This window comes from Manacus candei, unplaced genomic scaffold (genome assembly GCF_025592945.1).
Source record: "Manacus candei isolate 608988 ecotype Guabito, Panama unplaced genomic scaffold, ASM2559294v1 h1tg000041l, whole genome shotgun sequence".
Classification (NCBI taxonomy): domain Eukaryota; kingdom Metazoa; phylum Chordata; class Aves; order Passeriformes; family Pipridae; genus Manacus; species Manacus candei.
The window spans coordinates 11,334,850-11,354,581 of NW_026138089.1; the positions used below are offsets into that span (position 1 = coordinate 11,334,850).

The window sequence follows — 19,732 nt, forward strand, 5'->3', positions numbered from 1 at the left end:
ATTATCTAGAGTAAGTGCTGTGAGAAAATTCCACTGAATTCTGTTCAAAAGTCAAGATTATCTGATGAATTGTAGCAGCTGACATTCCTGAATTCTTCATCATCATCTTCAAAAGGAATGATTGATCATTTTTAATATTTTCTTGTAGAAAAAAGTCCCAAAAGGGAAGAATCTGTGGACACTTGCTAAAGATTTGTCTGAAGAACATTTACTTGCTGAGTGGTCCATGTAATTTTCAGTTCATTCAAGCAGCAGCTGACGGCATGCTGAAGACAGAGGATAATGTTGGCACAGTAAAAACCCAACAAACAAACAAACAAACAAACCTGGTCATTTTCAAATGATGGCAAGATCCAAAAATAAACCTATTCAGAATTGTGTTTTGTATTTTGTTTGTTTGTTTTTTTTTTTTTCTGTCCTTCAAAAATGCATTTTATTAACAGAAAGTAAATTGAGGACAAACATTTGCTAATGAAGTACTCAAAATTATCAATCTGAAAATTATGAGCATGTCTAACCTTTCAGTTGCAAGAAGTACGTCTAAAAACAAAGAAATAACTGTTCAAAGTTACTTTAAAAGTGAAAAATAGAAATGTTGCAAATTTTGTCACCTGAAATTATGTGCATTGCTAAATAATACTGAATAATCATTTGCTTTAAACAGTTGAAGAAAAAGGTGAATTACTCTTCCTTACAGGTGTCTTAGCTAGTTGAAGTGTTTTTTCTTTACTTTTATAAAGCTACTAAAAATCTTTAGAAAAATATTTTTAAGACTGAATCAGTTAAGCATAAACGACAAAATAACAAAGGAGTTGGTTTTGTCAGAGTGAAAAAATTGGGTTGACGGAAACAAACATATCCCAGTAATATGGTATTCTCTTACAGATGATCAGCAGGGACTCTGGTACAAATAATATATTTTTATTCCAAAGAAAATTTCTAGAAGTCTATTTTCTGTTTCACATGGACTTGTTCAAGGTTATGATATTTCAGAGAAATCCATCAGTCTGCCAGTTTGGCCTTCTATGCAAAATCTGAACTTCATTTCACAGTTCTCATCAGGAAGAATGTTTGAATTTGAAGAGTTTTAGGAAAGCAATGGGAATATTTTCTAGTTTTGGTGGGGTACAAAATGGTTGCAGAAGTCTTCAGCCATTCTCCAGATGATAACAAGTGATGGGAAAAGGAAAGAACCTTGAGTCTGTCTCCTAATTTTCAGCTTAAAAATGCATATGTACAGTATAGTGAAAAACAGGCTTTACCCTTTAGAAGTGCTATTATTTGCTAGAATCTCCTTCCTATGATAAACAAGAACAGAGAAGGATCTCCTGGGGCTGTAGATGAGATGAATATGTTTTAACATTTCCTTATATAGGACTTGGAGATCAGCATCATTTTTATGAAAAGTTACTTCAGGCCTGTGATTTGATTAATACAAAAGAATTTTGGATTTTTTTGGTTTTGTTTGTTGGGGGGTTTTTAGGTTTTGTTGGTTTGGGGGTTTTTTGTTCTTTTTTTTTTTTTTAAATAAAGAATGGTTCGTTGGATTGATGTACAGGAGGTTTGGCTTGTACCTTCCATGCTGCAGCCATTCCTGCCTCTTAGTTTGCAGTCTAAACCAGGAGAAAGGGAAGGGCAAATAAGACAAAGGGCAGAAATTAAAAAAAAAAGGTCCCCATTTCAACTTAAGCAACTGCAATAGTAAGTTGGTTTTATGTTCTCACTATGATTAGGAATAGGGCAAATATTTTTTTAAATGATAGCATTTATTTTTTTTTTCCTTCCCTTTATTTCTCTCTCTCTCACACACAGAATAGGTAGGGGAACACTGCAAATCCCAAGGTATAAATAGCTCTGCCTGAACCTAACAATAACTCTGCTGCCACTGACACAGAGCAGAGCAAAGGCAAGAAAATACTGTAACAGTATTTGTCATGCTTGTCAGGGGGAACACTTTCCTACCTAAAATATTGTTAGCAGAACTGTGTATCAGATGATTAGGTCAATTTTCTTGAGCTTTATATAAACCATTTCATGGTGTCTATTCATGCTAGAAATGCTCTTCTCTCCTTCATCAGTTACGTTATTTCACACTTACCAAATAATATGTCCATTCTGTGTCACCCAAATTCAGCTGCAGCTGCTCTGATATGAGGATCAAGATAGCAAATTAAAATACTTAATGAGATAGTTTAGGTAAATGACATTTGATGCTTTTCTGCTTCCTCCAGCTGTTGCAGTTGAAATACTGAACACAAACAAGGGATTTGTGAGAGAATTTGAGGTTTTTGGGAGGGTTTTCTTGATTGTGGTGTCTCCATGAAATAAACAAGATAAGGTAGAGAGAGAGATAAAAAAACCAAGGGGGCAAACAAAGAGTGAAGATGATGCTCAAAAAGCAAGTTAGGAAGCAGGGGAAACAAAATATCTTCAGTAATCTAGTAGATGAAAAGGACTTCAGCAAGAAACAGTAATAAGTGACTCAGATGTTTCAGGCAGTGCAAAAGGATATTTCTCCTTGGTATTGTCAAAGAAGAAAACAAGGGGTAAAGAAAGAAACCATAAACATTTAAAAAAAAAATCAACAACAGGAACAGGAAAAAACCCCAAACAACCAAAACCAAAAACAACTCCCCAAAAAACCCCCGAAACCAAAAACACTTCTAAAATGAGAGGCTTCTCTAGAGAGAATGGTGGAAGTGAAGGAATCTGTGAGACTGAAAAACAAAAGGCAAATGACCAGAAAACCCTCATGAGGGTCAGAGTTTATTACAGCTTCTGCAGTTGCAAAAGGAAAAGATTCATGCAAAGGTTCGATCAATTAAGAGGATCAAAAGGAGATTCACTATCAGTGAGACTAGAAGCTCAGAAATAAGGAAAGAAAGGGGAATTAAAAGATGGGGAAAGGATGAAAATATGGTAAAAGGACATAGTTCAGAGAGGAGAACGGGGCTGCTCTCTGTACAACAAAAATGTGTTCTAAGTAACCTGAAGACTCATGAGTTATTACTGAAGGAAAAGTGAATTTTCTTCTGTGACCTACCTACTGTGAATTAGATACCTGAAGCTCTCTAAGTCTTTCAGTAGGGAACTGACACAAATCCATATCAGGCCAACATTTCAGTGTTTTTCATGCACAGTAATCCTCAAATACAGAAAAGTGGAGTGCAACATTTGCCTTCTACTGTTGAGGAAATCTCAAGAATATCTCAAGAAAAAACTGCCGAAAACTTATAACATGCAAAAGTCTAAATATCAGTAAAAGGTATGTCTATGTATTTATGGAAACTTGTTACTTATTGTTACAAGTTTTTGTGCCATTTCTTTGGTAGGTTACTTTGTGAATGTGTGTTGCCGTTAAGACAAAAGCCAATGACAAGGAATGAGGTTTAATGAGACTTAATGAAGTTAAGTGATTTTGTGGAGAGACATCTATACCTCCACATTAAGAGCTGCCCTACCACAAACACCACCTGTAAGAAAGAATAAAAAGATTCTCAGGGAGTTGATGGCCAATAGACAAGGTAAATGACTTTTAGTCTTGTGTTAAAAGTAAAATTGAACAAGCAAAGGAAGTGGCACTTTCTTAATTAGATTTGAAAGATATTTATGACAGTGCAACTCAAATCAGGACCTACATTTCAATATTTTTGTTTTCTGACTGTTGTCAGTTCTTTCATGACACTGAGGCATGGATAAAATGCTGCTCTGTGCTACAAAACCAATTCACTCCTTGTATTTTATTACACATTCTAATGGCTATCTTATTTGTCTATAGTTGTAGAGGCCCTTTTTTGAACCTCTCTTGATTTAAAAGAAGACACTAAATAAACTACATGAGCCTAAAATTCCCAGTCAACTTCAAAAGACTCCAACAGTGTCCTTCCTGACACCTAGCACAATAATACTATTTTTCAAACTTTGAAAAAGGTGGCAAGGCATCTCTAATTTTAAATGCATGGTACTAAGCAGGATTTATTGCTCATCACTGTGCTGTTACTTAGTATGTAATCTGACAATCTGGTCACCTCACCTAATTTTGGATCACTGTACACACAGGTCTTTATGTAAGTTAGTTACCAGCCTATACTTATCTGCTTCTTAACTTTGTTAGAGGTGTTTAGGGTGAGTTCTGCTTATTTCTCTTTTGATGAGAGTGATTAGTTCAGGTTAGCTCAGCTGTAGGCATTTAACCTGTAGACGTGTAGGTGTTGCCATCACCATCCTCAGAGTTTTCTAAAAATCCAGGCTGTCAAGAGTCTTGAGAGCACCAAAAAGCCTCACTGGCCCTGCCTAGCCCTTGGGTGAACCTTCATCCATGAATCCTGCCCACAGACCAGGATTCCAATTTCAGCTCAGCCTGAAGCCATCAGACCCTGCCTGAGTGGTGCAGCAGAAGTGCCGGTTACCAGCCCTGTTCTGTGGATGGCCCTAGGCCCCCAGCCTTTCTTCCAGCTCCCTCTTTGCTCTCATCTCCTCCTGCTCCTGACTGTACTCCCTGGGTAGACCTTGAACCTGACTCACCACTTTGCCTACACTGCAACTATTGTGGACTCTGTTACCAGCACCCAGCTCTGCTCATTCTGCTCAGGTTCTTGAAGACATTGCTCTGTCAATAAAGGCACTGGCAGTGCTGGGGTCACTTACAGTTCTGTTTGAGTCACCTTTACAAAGAAGTGTCACCCCAAGTTAGAAAGCTGAACTTCTTGTCTCTCCAGTATTCTCCAGTCTACCTCCAATTTTGTTTTTTAAGGTCAAATATTTATCTGCAAGTTGCTGTTGAAAATGAAAGATACCACAGTGTTCATATATAGGGTGTTAAAAATTTCCTCCTCTCAAGTACATGTAAACCCCACATGTAAACCCCACTGACAACAGCCAGAAAATACAGGGAGGTTTGCCTTCCTTGTTCAGATATGTTACTTCTGCATACTTTTCTTAATGAGTCTTCTAATCCCTAATGATCATTCAATGACCTTTGAAATACAGTCACTAGCTACAGTACATCTGCATCAACTCTGCTTACGTGATGCTGGTATCTTGCTCATATAAATGTACAGTTTGCTCTGTTCCAGTTGTAGCAAATAAGAACAAAATCTCATTTCAAGTATTTCAAGTGAATTTTCTTTTTGTCATCTAATTCATCCCCCTGCCACTGCACAATTGTTCCTTACAATGTATTTTTTAAAGACCTCTCTTGATGCATGGTGTCTTCTATTGTAACTTTTTTGCCACTATCATTCATTTCCTTTATTGCGGAAGACAAAGACATTTTATTGGCACACTCCTTTCACTTAGTGTTTTATCTAGTAACTTTTTCAAATACAAATCCTTCACAAACTTTTTATGGAGTTTAAATAAAGATTTTGGTGCAGATGATTGTCTCTGAATTCATCTGGTTCGTCCCATCCCTCAATTACCTGTTGCATTGTTTGTTCGAAATTCCATTTCTACACCTTTTGTAGAGCTGTGGTGCACTGAAGTGAATGTTAAAATCTCTGTGAATTTACTGATGATTTAATCTTGTTTGCCTTTAGTTCAACAAAGTATTTCTACCTTAGCTTAAGAATACAAATAATAACCTCATGCTTAAATTTAGCAATGTACAATCATTCTATGACTGAAGCTGCTGTGTGCTCAACTAATTGTTTAAGTAAGGCTCTACAGATGCTCCTCAACTTCCATTAAATCAAACTATCTGAGGAAAAAAATGAATAAACTATTTATTTGGCCATCTGTTCTATTGCTTAATAAAACAGTTAATAAAAACTGTTTATTTCTTTGCTACACTGATACTAATGGATATACCATTGATTTAATGTTGTCTGAAGGTCTATAGGAAGAAGAAACCTTAATCAAGTTTTACCAAGTCTAAGACAAGTGCCTTTTCACTGGACAACTCTACCTTGCAGAAAAATCAGTGTTCAGCATTCACTTAACACCCTGAAGCTTAAACTCACGTCTGTTTAGCAACATCCTCTACCTTCACACAAATTTCTCAGTTACTCAGCATTTTATTGGTAAAATCTTGTTGCCTTTTCTTCTTCTGGAATATACATGGATATGTACAATGACATACTGCTTAGTATATCCAGGTAAGTCCAGGTGGTTCTGAGCTATGTGATGCATGGACCTGAGTGCAGGGTTTAAACAAAGCTCTTCCCAGCTCTTGGGCCTCCTGGAGGAATTCATAGGATAGTCCTACACAATGTCAAGAGTCCTCAGCTGTTATCTGCTATGGAGTGAGTTCATCTCAAACTAGAAGGAAGCAGCAATGGAGCCATTGTCCTTCATTATCTGTGCTATATTACCTTACATTTTTGTGTAAAAAAAAGACAAAATTGCTAGAACTTCAGGCAGTCTCTGATCTCTCTCCTAAAAATGACTTAAAACTTCTAGCCAATTATTTTCATGAGTCATGAAAGGTGGGGGGGTTTGAGGGTTTTTCCATGATACATGAGCAGCAAAAGGAATTCTAGTGGTTGTTATTTCCCTCCAGCCCCTGAAGCACACTTGAAGGAGGGTGTGGTCACACCCAGCACTGAATGAGGCAGTAGAGACAATGTTTGTTCTCTTTGGCTTGATCTCCTATTTTTAACTAACTATATAATTCAATGTAATAATTTTAGCATGCCCCAAAGTATCTTTGAAGAGGGCACTTATCTCATAAACTTAATGCAATACTTACTATTAATTATTGTGGCACTATGAGGTCCAAGCTCTGTTAAGCAAGACAGTTACAAAGATGAGCTAAACAAAGAAAGCTTCATCCTTGAGCACGAAATCCTACATCTTTTTACTGGTCTAAGGGTATGCTACCATACATTATGGTTATCTTTAAGAGCTCTAACCCTGTGTTCTAGCAAGTAATATAAATAAATAGAATATAAAACAGCTTGCAGACCGAAGTCATTCAGTTACACATTGTACTTCCTCAGAACTACTGAAAGTGCTTTTGGCATTACATGACAGATATAAATTTTATATATGCCCTTCCTCCTCACTGCAGTTAAGAGTGATGACAGCACTCAAAGGATATTGTGAAATGCAAACATCTGCATACTGGTAGTTGTTTTTTGACTGTTGAAGCTTACGTTAAATTTTTAATTTAACTGCAAACTCAGCCTTCATCTCTCAATTTTAGCTAGTTTCTTCGTCAAAGTGTGAAGGAACAAGATTCAGGACGGGAGAGGTTCCAGGCGTGGAGAAAAACATACAGCAATTGGCAGGACTTTATGATACCGACTTTACAGTTCTTATGTGTTTATAAATATACACATTGTATGTTTTCCCAGGATTTGTATTTCCTGGGCATGCCCAGGCATGCCTGCTTCCCTGCTTCCCTCTCTGATAGGCTGAAGAAGCTGCAGAGAGGAGACAGTTACCATTTACCTTTTCCTTCCCCAGTACCTCCCACGTTCCTCCCCCTTTGCCTGTGTCCCTAACCCGATTTGTTCCCCCATTTGTCCGTCTCATGCTCCACCCCATGTTCTAGCCCTTTCTCCACCTGAAACTCATAAAACCCCTACTTCCCTCAATAAAGCATTCCATTTGCATCTCTACCTTGTCTACCGACCTGCTGTGTCATGGCCCTATCCCCCCTCGGACCGTGGCATCAAAGTACTCTTTATAAGGTCCATGACAATAGTAATGGTAACAGGAAAGACCAGGAAATGTTTTTTTATTGTATTCATGGCCCCTTCTTCTATGCCTTTTTTATGTTATTCTTCACAAGGCAAATAACCATATGCAAATTCCCCATCTATTGCATTGGAAAACAAAATGGATTACAAAAATGATTTTCACCTGTAAAACAGGTTTGGTTTAGCATTCAGCAGTGGTTTGCATTGATCCTTGCTTCATACTGTAGTGCACTACACACTCACAGACATTTACCTCAATCTCATCTAGTCATTAGTTAAGACATACTTTCTCTTACACTTCCAAAGAAGCCTCTAACTAGCTGTCATTCACCCTGAACATGTCCAAGCTTGAACTCTGTCTCTTTACTGATACTGAGTCAGTATTCCTGAGGTCTTGGCACTTAGACTCTGTAGACATAAAAAGGTACCTGAAATTCAGTTAGGATTAGAGAAACCACATTCAAAAGGAAGTTGGGCCAGGCAGATGGACTTGCTAAACAATTTTTCTATCATCCAGATCTTCACCTCCACTTCAAAAGGTTTTCCTGTCCTACTGAATCTCATGTCTATCTAGATTTAACTTCAGAACTTTTGATTACTACTTTCTTCTCACCAATCTAACATAAAAAGACCAAAAAGTTAAATGCAGAAAAGGTTATCTGCTTCCACAACCATGTCCCCAAGAACAGATCAAAATTTTTTAGAGAAGCAATAAGATGCCCCTATCCAGACATATTACACAGCTGTACAGACAGCTGCATAACCAAGAATGCAGACAGTTTAAGCCTTCCTAAAGGTCCTGCTCTACCTGGCTGAAACACAATGTGTTCTCATACACCTTTTGCAAATATGTAGCAACTGAAGTACAAAATCTAACAATGCAGAGTGGTAAGGATATATCTGAGGTCAATTTAGTCCACAAAGTGAACAAATTGCTTGAAATCGGTTAGGAAAGACCAAGTATAATTGTCATGGGAACTGTTCTTTTGTGTCCAGGCAGAGACTGCATTGACAGGCTCAGCCAGCCTCTGAGGTTCACATGTTAATGAGGTAGAAACCTTCTGCTGACTCTTCCATACCATAGCAATAACAGAAATTTATCAAGTTTGACACATAGACATTTGCCAACATCTTTAGTTTGAAAAATATCCACTAATGGAATAATCCTTTGCAGCATTCAAATAATTTATACTTAATTTTCTTAATTAAAAGATAAAAATATATACTTTTTTCACATTTAAGCTGTGTTAAAGAGAGTAATATGTTAATTTTTTCATATTGTCTGTCTTTAAAATACAAACATTTCTCAAGGTTACTTACAAAGGATTAAATGCTTTGAAAGATGTGTACTCAAAAATATTTTGTGAAATACAAGTGGTACATTCACTTTTCTTTAGTTCAACCTGCTAGTTGCTAAACATTCAAATATACTTCTCAGAACCTGGTTCAAGGTTGTTGTTTTGGTTTGGTGTGGGTTTTTTTCACACATCAGTATGTCATCACTATTTAAAAGCACTGGCAGATATTCAAACACTTCCTATCTGGAGACCTCAAATACTCTGGCACATAAAAAGGATAAGAAAAAGAGGCCTTTGATAATGATCAGGTCAGGAGCTACAGTCTTTGTATAATCTATTTACTATCAAGTTTCAAAATCCAGTTAAAGCATTTCTCAGCACCTTTTTCTTGATTATTATAGCCTCTCTGTGGATAGCAGCATGGTTTTCTAAGCCAGCTTTTTGCTGCCTGCTGTTTGGAGCTACTTGGCATTCTTGAGATCACCAGAATTTCTAAATGATCAAACCACTTTACTAGAGCAGAGTTGAATGAACTGAAGCATATGAGCAAACAACATGTATTCTTGTACAATTTTTTTGCAACTCCCAGTTGCTTTTCTATCCACTGACTGATTATGCTTCCACTGACCGTGAAACTGAACCAAGGCATTTGAGCTCAGTACTTACTCTTGTGTTAAGATAAGCCTATTAATACATTTTGCAAGATTTTCAGGATAAACCTGAAAACTGTCAAAGTATGATATTCAATAGAATAATGTTAGTTGTAATAAAAACCTGTAAATGTTGCTAATTTTGATGAATTCAAATATCATAATCCAAATATTTCAAGTATCATAATCCATTTTTCATAATGGATTTAATTTCATTATAATCCCTATTTCAAGTCTCTTATTTTCTAAAGAATGCATCAGATCACTAACCTTCTTTTCCAGACTCAAAAGAAAAAAATAGAGAATGAAAATCAAAATAACGTATGAAGTCCCAAAGTTTTCCTTCAAAGTTTAAAAGTGACCATTGCAAACAGGACTCCAAACAGAATTCTATATGCTTTCTGTATTTGTTTAAAAAAAAAAAAAGGAAAAAAAGTCAGCTATTCAAACCCTCGGTTTCAGCACAACACAATAGTTACACTTTCTTGTCTCTGTCATCTGCTTGATTCTAGCTTTGTTGTTCTTATGCTGACCAGCTCTGTTAGGATAGATTCTTCCAAATGATATTTGGGGTTTTTTTTTAGCAAATTCCAAGCTTTAGGGCAAAACTTCCCTCTCACAGCATAATTCAAACCATCTTCACTTCTGTGAAACGTATACTTGTCCTCATACTTGTGCATAAGCTCATGCCTTCACGGCATACTTACAAATAGTCCTCACTGATGAAACAGATTTCCTCTGGAAAACAAAAGATAAGTTTTGTTTATCCCAGACTTTCTTGTAAGTTGCTTTTTGAAAACTGACCTGAACGCTCATGAGCTACAGTTGTTTCTGAATCATAAAGATGTATGGTCTTAGAGCCTCTGGCTACAGCTGAAAATTGGTTTTAGTAGCAATTGCACTGCCTTTCAGAGTCAAAAAATCATTGTCAGCTATAAATACTACAAGCAATCCACCACTCAGTGTTATAGAACTAGCAATATCATCCTCTATAGGTGAAACTCATAACTTAAAGCTTCTATATAATACTTATGAATCAAAATTCAGTTTGAGGATCAGGCTTTGAGAAAGCAGACAAAAAAATTGTGATATTGTATAGAGCACATGATGTGGATATATATATTAAAAAAGCATTTTTTTCACTTCTAAGTTAGGTATGCTGCATAAAACAGAGAGGGAAATGCTACAGCAAACCCCATTTTCATATAAACAACTTAAAAACTACGTACTGTAGGCAGGAATTGCATTTTCCTGTAATAAAATTTAACCATGTCTAGGACAAAAAAGTAACAGCTGATCAAAACCAAACAGCAATGTAGTTGCACCAAATCCCCATTTGCTAGGCTGAAGGTTGGGATAGTTTAAGAAGCAGTGAAGTCAAGAAAGTGCATGGAAGTGCCTCCATGACCAGCTGTAGGAAAAAGTGGACCCTCCTCCTGGTGGGACTACAGGAATTGCAGTTCTAAGACACTGTGGACATAAGAGTCCTAATTTTAATGTTTCCCAGAGCGTTCTAGAACTGGAGAACAGTGCATTTAAAAGAAACTCCAGAGTGTGTTGATAAACCATTTTTAGAGAATAAGTAATTCTTCGCTCAGGTAGATTTATTTACTCACAACATCTTGTTTAATATTTCTGCTTCATATTTTTGTTGTGCTGAAGTCAAAATCTTCATTATACTATTTATACTCTGCTATTCCCTCTCTGTAACTTTGTGCATATGCATCAGGGTACTACTTTAGCAGCTCCACCAAACAACTTATTAGCAGTGCTGGCTATTGCAACATAAAAAAGTATTTGGAGCTTGGAATTGGGTAGGGATAGGAGGGGCACTTTGCCTATTTAAAAAAAAATAAAGAAAGAAAAAGGTGTGAATCAACAAAAATCTTCAAAAATGACAATTCTATTAAAAAAAAAAAAATAAGAGCTACAGTAGAGAATTTAAATGGGAGCCATCAACAGCACAGTAGGTTAAGACATTGCTGAGCCCAAACTAAAATGCTTTGCTGGCTAAGTAGTTTTGCTGTCAAGGATAAGAACTAATGCATAAGTAACTATAATGAGATTCAGTCTCCCTTCACCACCGAACAGGACCATACAGATGGAAAAGAGCCACAGACTGAAAAGCTGCTTGTATGACATCCTATGGCATTAAAGAGAGTCCAGATAATATAATTAAGTTAATCTTGAAGACTTTACGGAGTTTGAAGACTCTACTCTTTTCATGAAGCATGTGAGGTGATTGAGAATATTGCTTCTATGATATAATACCTTTTAAAAATTAATGTACAACAGACAGGTAACAGGTTATACATGAAAAATTAGCACACATTTGGTAATGACAAAATTATCTTAAGGATGACTAATATTTCCTATTATTAAAAGGGTCACCCTTTCTTTACTGCACCAGTGCTAATTCTAAGTGCTAAATTATCATGATCTTTATTGGGGTTTTATGATCTTGTTGACTTTTAATGTTGTTACTACACCATGATTTCTAACTTCCCCCTCTTCTATGAATGGTAGAAACCTATTTTGCTTTAAAATGTCAGTCTTGAAGAGGAGTAAGTGAGTCTCAGAAATGTTTGCATTAGAGTACCATGTCTATGGGACCATAAAATATCTCCTTAATATCACAGAATCACAGAATATGCTAAGTTGAAAAGGACTCATAAGGATCATCAAGTCCAACTAGCCCTGCACAGGACCATCCCCAAGAGTCACACCATGTCCCTGAGAGTATCATCCAAATGCTTCTTGAACTCTGTCAGGCTTGGTGCTGTGACCACTTCCCTGGGGAGCCTATTCCATTGCCCAATGGAACTGTGAACTGCATCTGAAAAATTATTTTCAATAAACTTGAGGGTAAAAATTTGAATAAATTTGAAAAATGTCACATCTGTAAGAATTTATTCTATACTACTTCACCGAGTTTGCATTTCTACTTGGAAGTCATTCAAAGAACTATAATAACAAATCACTAGTGAAATGTAGTTGTTTTCAATTTCAAAAATTGTTCATACAAATCCATCTACAAAATTTCCCTACTAAGAACAACAAAACAAGAAACAAATTATAGAAAGCTGTTTGTTTTTTTTGTTGTGGGGGTTTATCCCCCTACTTTCAGTTTTAGGAAACTATGGATGTCTTAACAAAAGATACTTGAACAATGCAATGCATTATGTGTCCTCTCATACTTTGAGACCACAAAAAAAGCTCTGAAAGGAACAGAAAACTCACTGTTTGTACTGTAGTGTGAGCTTTTCTCAGGCTGAGAACAATTACACTGATAATTGAGTATTTCTGGTCGTGTTGTCTGTCTAAAGTACTGATAAGAACTTTCATTCAGAAGCAACTGCAAATCATCCACAGATCAACATATGGCCTCCAGCATGATATTGTCCAAGTGCACCTACCCTCAGACCATCCACTGTTTTCTTCTACAATTACTTCTGCCTTTCATGGCATGGTCTTTTATGGCACACTAAGAAGTCACCTTGCTCTTGACAGTCAAGTTTCCAGGGAATTTCTCAATAAACAAATACTTTGCTTTATTTTCTAGGAGTAATAATATGATGTTAGAAGCGGTGGCACACCGAATAGTCTATGTGGGTTGTGCATGTATTAACTACTTCCCTTGAAGAACATTGCCTAAGACACCATATGCCATTTGAATCTGATTTTAAAATAAGGATGAATCAGCGCTATGTTCTGAATGTAACATGCAAAATGCTGCAGGCTTAAATCCAGCACTGAACTAAAGATATTTTTGGAAGTGTAATGCTCCAGATACTGTTAAAGACCCACTTTTTATGTTACTTGGTAAGCTGAAATTAATTTTTGAAAGTTGCAGTGCATTTTTATCTATTCTTTCATGTAGTTGTTGTTATTTACATTTGTTTTGACTACTGCTAGCTTTATAAATATATTTAAAAATATTAGACAGTTGTTCTAACTCAGATACCTTTTTCTATTTAAGTGTTAGCTCTTAAAATTTTTCTTTTGTACATGTCACAAGTGCATGACACAATATCAGACAGCAAGCCATTAAAACTGAAGTTTAAATAATACTGAATTATCTGCTTTAAATGCCTTTGCCTTTATATGATCACTGAAAGCTGTCAACCTCTCCCTGTTCACTAAAAACATTACTAATTTAGGTCAGGAAATCTTGAATTCAAGACCAATATGTTAAGGTTGCTATTTTTATATGAAGAAAAAGCAGTATGATATGATCACTGAAAGTCTGTGTGTATAATGTCAATGTCATATGACATTTACCACGGTCTTTCACTGGGGGAATGGCTCTCTAAGACAAAAGTGTTCCTATATCAATTTTACTTTTACTACAAAAAAAAGTTTATTACTTCTAGCTAAAAATCTAAAATTTTTGTGACAATAGGAAAATTTTACTGCTTCAAATATTTACCCGTTCTGTCTTATCCTTTCTCATTTGTTATTTTCTGAGAAAAGATATGAGATTGGTATGATAAGATCTGATAAAAAAAGATATTCCTTTGTAAGAAAACTAAATGTTTCCTTGACAACAGTTACAGTCACATGGTAGTATCTGTCCCTTTGAAGATGTGCAAAAGAAGAAAGTTCTGGATCAAGCCTCTATTAAATTTACCTTCCTTTGTCCTGTTAAGCAATGAAAGGAACTATAACTGTTGGCATTCTCAGGGTCAACGTGAGTCTTTACTAATCTGTAACAACATAATCCAAGTCCTTTGTTCCCCAGAGAGAAGGCAAATAAACTGTAAATGGAAAAAGCTCCTCAGGGAAGCAAGCAAAAAGAATAGGAAAAAACTAGACAAGGGTTCTGCCAATGGGTCTACTGTGTATGACAAGCACATCCCACAGTTTACATATGAAGATACCATAGCATTCATTCACCATCACACTGAAAAAATGCTCTCCTATTACTAAGGAAGTAATGAAAAAAGGCTTATGAGGCTTTAAAGAATGTATGAATTGAAAATTTCCTGTTTATATTAAGTAAAAGCAATATTAGGAGACATCTTTAAAATAACAAGTACTTAGAGATATTCCTAATACTTTCTACTTCAGGGAAAACAGAACTGTTAATTTATTTTGTGGATGTTTGGATGATTGTATTTCTTAGATGCACTAAGAGGACTGAACAACTGGCATTTTCAAACAGAAGTGTATTGACACTACTTACACTCCAAAATCTCTGTCATATACAAATTGATGCATTTCTGTTTGCTAGAGACAACCACTAGATTCACTTAATCTCACACTGAGAACTTGAATATAGAAAAAACATTTCAAGCTGATTCTATGGAGCTTCATAGAGGTTTTCCAGTTTTTGCTACCTGTCTAACCTCCAACTCCTGCACTTTCCCTCTCAGTACAATATTTTCTCACAAGCCAGTGTTCTTTAAGCAAATGAATTCACTTTACAGTTTTAACTATTAACACTCAACGTGATATTACAAAAAAGATAAGCTTAGAATGGCACTGTAAATAATGCAAGCCTCCTAATTAATAAGGTAACCCTTACTAACCCTTAAGGCATGCATAACATAGTGCTTTTGAGAGGTAAGGAAAAGTGCAAGAAAATCCTCCTATTTAATTTCTTCAGAAACAGGCCTTATTTTAACTCAATTTCACAGGAAAGGTTGTACCTGTCCAAACCAGCAGTTGCTATAAAATAGTCATTCTGAGCAGATTTTTCATGCTTTGTACTCTGTTTATTATCACTCCAATGCCTTTAGTCAAACTAAATCTGGAGGAACCTCTTAAAAAACCCAAAACACTATTCTGTAAATTTATCCTACATATCCAGTGTGACAACTACAAAACAAAAGATTCCTCTCTCATTCTCTTTTTGTTTGTATTTAACTTGTAACAGCTGAAAATGTAGAAAAGGCTAAATGTGAGACTGGGAAAAGCCTGTAATCTCTAGCCAAAGAACAAAATGTGTCTCATGAAATACTCATGATGCTGGAGAACATTGCGACAGCCAGGAATAGCATGGCTATGAATTCTGTGATAATACAGAAAGAATTTGATTGAACTATTTTCAATAAATGCAGCAGATCACAACGTACAAGAAACTCAGTATAAACACCAATTGAAATGTATCCTGTTTGGTAAGTGAGGCAAAGCAGGAAATTTCTATATAATGTTTTTTAGTGAACTGCTACTGTCTTTAAAAGTCATTATATTTGCATGATAAGCTAGTTTGACTCTATGGTCTAGTGTGCTTCAATTTAACTTGCCACAGTACATCTCTTTTTCTTTTATTTACTGAATGACATTTTTCACTGAATAATGAAATATATTTTGAATTAGAAAAGGTGAAGTCCTGCTAGTAAAATCACTCTAGCATTTATCAAAAACATTAGTATATTTTTATTAGTAGTACCAAAATACTATGAAGATCATGATTTCTTTTTAATGCGGACTGTATTACATTATATTTCTGAGTTTATCACACAGTATTATAATATATTTCCTCCTTATCAAAGCAAAATTTTGCACACAATCATAGCAGTCTGAAAGATGCAGTAGTTCCATTCAACTGTAGATTTGCTCTGTATCTGATTAATTCTCCACTTATAATTAAGTTGTCATAGCAATGCATTTTTATTAGCACTGATTCATATGCCAGTAATGTTCTGGAGACAGAGCTCTCGATAGTTTTTTAATACTCAGAAATGCTAAATTATAACATTAGCAAATACACAAGAACTGGTCAACTTGCTTGAGCAGAAGAACATGTGATCTAACTTAAATAGGCCAAAGCATAATCTGGCATACACCACAGAATGGTGGCTCAGCTCAAGAAAATAAAGGCATATCCTACATCTGTTTAGTTTTCATATTGAAAAAGCCTAATGATAAAAAAATTACTCAATTATTTAAAAAAAATTAGGTGATTACATCTTACGAGGCAGAAAGAAAATTTAGTGTTTTTTTCTAAAGTTGCTCCTTTCATATATTGGTACCTATATGATACACCAGGCAGCTGTGGAGAATAATTATTGTTAATGGGAAATGGCTGTACTTTGTTGATGCTGTTTTAGCACGTCTTTCTCTATATATTTTTAACAGATAATTTAAATTACACATATTTATAAGGTTTCAAAATAATAGGAAATCATCCTCTGAGGACTAGGACTGTATTTTCAAGGCACTTATAGCAAGTTTCCACATGCATGAATCTGCGAGAACGAGACAAGAATCATGAGCAAAGAATATTGCCTGATATTTCATTCATTTTTTTAATTCAGAATGTGAAGAATAATGTGCATTATGTTCTAGCATCAGGTAAATTGTGAGTCAAAGAGAGATGAAGAAAAAAAATAGTGTTAACTTATTTCTGTGGCTGAGAAAGGAGGAAAATAGAAAACAGAGACATTATTTTCCTCATGTCTCTGTAGAAACCACAAGGCTTAAATTCTGAAAGTGCTGGTTGAAAAAAGCATTGTGTGGCACATATCCTCTAAATGTTCCTTCAAAGGGCTGATGAAGGGGAAATTATATTGTGAATGTAATAACTGACCTAACTAATATATCTTAATGAAGATGTGTATTGATTTGGTTATGAGGAATGCTTAGCCTCTAAATATATAAATGCAAAATGGTAATTGTTCACTCTGAAGTTTCTGACCTTCCTTGAATGATGTGAGAAACACATCTGCTTAAGTCAGACTCTGGAAGCTTGCAAGCAAGGAAAAGGTGTGCAACTACTAGAAATTTAACATACACTAAATTTTTACCTAAGAGTCAAAAATTAAACCAAAAAAAGGGGTTTCAGACTAAAGCACAGTTGAAATCTAACAATGGCAAAGATAAAGTTACTAAGGGAATTGTGGAGTGATGGAGGAAAAAAGAGACTAAATAGCTTAGCAGAACTTTTGCTTCCCTCTCAATTCTTGGTATATGCATTTTTCCTTAATATCACTGTCATTGGCAAGGAGCAACTAAATGAAGAGAGATTCTACAGTCATTTCTGGATACTGGAAAATGCATGAGCTCATGGAGGAATATGGTTTTATTTAGGCGACAGAGCATGTTAGCCATGGAATACATGTAGAGCGGGAAACAGTGCTCAGTCTACAACCAAACCCTGAAGACTTACAGTCTTGCAAGTGATAATAGTAGCAGGCTGAGGTTAAGTGACAGTTGCACCATTTTCCAGTTTTTTAGTCTGTTTTTAATGAACATGACCTTATTCACTTTCTTGGATGTATTCCTAAATATAAGGTACGAACTGTCACTATAGGATACCTCTAATTTAGTTCTTTGCTACTAGACAAAAGCTCTGAACATTTTTGAATCAAATGTTCAAAATAATTGCTTCTCCAGGAGAAAAAAAACAACCCAAACCATTGCACTATATTTTTGCTTTACTTGTATTAATTTTCACATACTAAAATATCACTCAATAGTAGCAGAAATAGCAACTATGGATGGACTCTGAGATAAGCTGTAAAGAGTGCGCTATGGTGGGAGGCTATAAGACAATAACACTAACTAATAATTAATAATATAATGCACTTTGAAATTATTAGTTGCACCATATAGAGCTGCTGACATATCAGAAGAAAAACCAACCATACTTGTTTTTCCACAGGAGTACCCATAACAAAGCAGATAGCATCAGGTGCCTACAGCTGCAATGCCAGCATATTTATCTCTCTTAGACAATAACAAGTGGTGGAGACATAAACAGGGGTGAGACTTTAGCTGACTTCAACAAATATCTTTACAAATCCGATTGCATTGCCTACATAGAAAAGGCATTTTTGAAGATCTAAGATTGGACAAGTAAAAAAGAAGAAGGTGTTAAACCCTCAGAGAGGATAACTACAAAAGATAGTAGAGAGAAATACCTGGCTATTGTCTACTCTCACTGTAGTATTGCCTACTCTCAGTGTAGGCTGACAAATTAGCATAACAAAAACCCTTTGTGCTTGTTTTGGCTGGAATAGAGTTTATTCTCTTCACTGATGATGAGCTAGTATGGGCTATGTTTTGGATTTGTGCTGAAAATGGTGCTGATAACACAGGGATGTTTTAGTTATTACAGAGTATCACTTGCAGAGAGCCAAGGCCTTTCTGCCTCTCACCCCACCCCACCAGTGACCAGGCTGGGGGTGCACAAGGAGCTGAGAGGAGACACAGCTGAGACAGCTGATCCCAACTGACCCAAGGGATATCCCACACCATATGGCATCATGTTCAGCATATAAAGCTGGGGGAAGAAGAAGGAAGAGGGAGACATTCAGAGTGATGGCATTTGTTTTCCACTTTCCATGTCACCAATATGTGTGATTGAGCCCAGCTTTTCCAGAGATGGCTGAACATCTGCCTGCCAATGGGAAATAGTGAATGAATTCCTTGTTTTGCTTTGCTGACATGTGTTGCTTTTGCTTTACCTATTAAACTTTATCTCAACCCACACGTTTTCTCACTTCTACCCTTCCAATTCTCTCCCCCATGCCACCAGGTTAGAGTGGCTGTGTGGGGCTTAGTTGCCATCTGGAATTAAGCCGTAACAACCTTCTACAAACATCAGCCCAATGTTAAGAAAATGTTATTGCCAGGTTCTGAGTGGGCTTTGTCCTTTGAATGCCTTGGTGAAAGGAAGAATAACGATCTACACTGTTACTCATCAAATAAATACAATAGACTAGTCCCCCATTGTTACTCCCACTCATTTCCCATCACAATCCCCTTCAGTGAATAATAAAGCTGACCCTTTCCTCAGACAAGGGATAGGTCATCTTGCAAAGGTGTATGTTTGACAAAAAATGCCTCTCTGCCTGCCAAAAGCTCTGTCTACTTCTCTCATAATGACTCAGAATAATTTCATCCAACATCATATACAAAAGAGTACTAGATCTGATTGCTTGGTTCTGCCTTATGATTATTTATCAAATGCAAGACATATAGGCAAAGTAGTGGTAAATAAATGTGACATGTAATATTTTCCCTTTTCCTAGTTTTAAGTCCAAGACAGGTAGAAAGTCAGCCTACAGATGACCAAGAAGACAACGTTTCCAACTCACTTTAAGTTTGCACATTAACTATTAAACAAATCCTTTCCCAAAGTACTTAAATAAAAAAAACCCTGATGCCAAAGCTTGTCTTGGATCATCATTTT

The 19,732-nt window shown here is 36.1% G+C and overlaps 1 protein-coding gene across 7 annotated transcripts in view; it reads right to left on the reverse strand.

Annotated features, from left to right (window-relative positions):
* Positions 1 to 19,732, reverse strand: part of STS (steroid sulfatase) — a 108,261-nt gene that overhangs the window by 7,473 nt on the left and 81,056 nt on the right. The window lies entirely within an intron of this gene.